The sequence below is a fragment of the Pseudorca crassidens genome, chromosome 17 (assembly GCF_039906515.1).
Source record: "Pseudorca crassidens isolate mPseCra1 chromosome 17, mPseCra1.hap1, whole genome shotgun sequence".
In the NCBI taxonomy this organism is placed as follows: Eukaryota; Metazoa; Chordata; class Mammalia; order Artiodactyla; family Delphinidae; genus Pseudorca; species Pseudorca crassidens.
Genome location: NC_090312.1, coordinates 80,455,256 through 80,456,790, shown reverse-complemented (window position 1 = coordinate 80,456,790; position 1,535 = coordinate 80,455,256). Strand labels below are relative to the sequence as shown.

At 44.7% G+C, this 1,535-nt stretch overlaps 1 pseudogene; it reads left to right on the top strand.

Annotated features, from left to right (window-relative positions):
- The first annotated feature begins 263 nt into the window (after window positions 1-263).
- Window positions 264-1,276, top strand: LOC137209872 (GSK3B-interacting protein pseudogene; annotated as a pseudogene).
- The last annotated feature ends 259 nt before the right edge of the window (window positions 1,277-1,535 follow it).

Here is a 1,535-nt window from a genome sequence, read left to right as displayed (position 1 = left end):
GTACAAGGTAGCTATTATCTTGGTTAGAGTTGCAAGTGTCCAGAAAATCTGTATCCCTTGAATTAAAATAAATAAATGGCCAGATGCCTGGGGAGGGAGTAAGAGGAGGACTCGGCGTGTGTGCAGACTTGTGCCTGAGGTGGCAGGAATAAGACGGTAGTGTTCCCACGTCACATGCCTCTCAGAGCCGAAAGAGGGCGCAGCTGCAGCCACTCCACCTGCTGAAAAGATCGCGGAACTTGAAGTCAAAGGGCTTACGTCAAAGATTTTTGCAGAATGGAAACAGACTGTAATCCCATGGAGCTGAGCAGCGTGTCAGGATTTGAAGAAGATGCAGAGCTTAATGGCTTTGAAGGATCTGATAGGAAAGACATGAGGCTGGAAGCTGAAGGAGTTGTAAATGCTGTTCTCTTTGCAGTTAACACCATGTTTGTCTCAAAAACCCTGTGCTGTGCAGACGATGTGGCCTATATCAATGTGGAAACAAGACAAAGGAATAGATACTGTCTGGAGCTCACTGCAGCAGGGCTCGGGGTGGTAGGTTGTGCTTTCGACCAGGTGGACGATCATTTACAGACTCCCTCCCATCCTTGCTGGATGCGCTCAGCCCTGCCTACCGGGAAGCAGTTGGAAATGCAGTCCTTCAAAGACTTGAAACTGAAAAGGGATGGACAGTCACGATAAGTTCTTTCCTGTTAGAGGGGCTGTTGATGGTACACATGTTGACATAAAGCTTGAAATTCTTGCAGATGGTCATAGTAGAGAATGCATCTTTGATTTTGTGTCTTTATCATTTTTTGCTTCACATTTAGGCTTTTGATTGAGAACTTTATTGACTAACAAATTGTGTTTCTCAGTTTCTGATTCGTTAAGGAAATCCTGAGGCCATTGCTGTGATGCCATCATTAAGACATTCAAATTTCTTCATATTAGTATCTCTGGCATTCTGAAAACCTAATCAGTTCTTCATTCTCTTATTTCAGGACTTTGATGCTGCCAGCACTTTCTTTCACATAGGAAATTCTAGATTTGTATGGTCATATAGGAAATAAACTAACTTCAAACTTTGATTCAGCTTGCTAAATCAGGGGTTTACTGCCAGCTTGGGCTGACTTTGTAGTAATTATTTTGCTACTAGCCTTACTGGAAACGAATTATCAACTAGTTTCCCCTGCACAAGTTTTGAACTTCACTGCTTCATTTAATCTATTTATATTATTAATATGGACTGATAAAAATGAATTAAGTATATATTATGTAGCTAGTGTTACATGAAAAACAGGTACTCAGGGGGCTTCCCGGGTGGCACAGTGGTTAAGAATCCGCCTGCCAATGCACTGGACACGGGTTCGAGCGTTGGGGAAGATTCCACGTGCCGCGGAGCAACTAAGCCCGTGCGCCAGAACTACTGAGCCCGCGTGCTGCAACTACTGAGCCTGCGTGCTGCAACTACTGAAGCCTGCGTGCCTAGAGCCCGTGCTCTGCAGCAAGAGAAGCCACCGCAATGAGAAGCCCATGCACCGCAACGAAGAGTA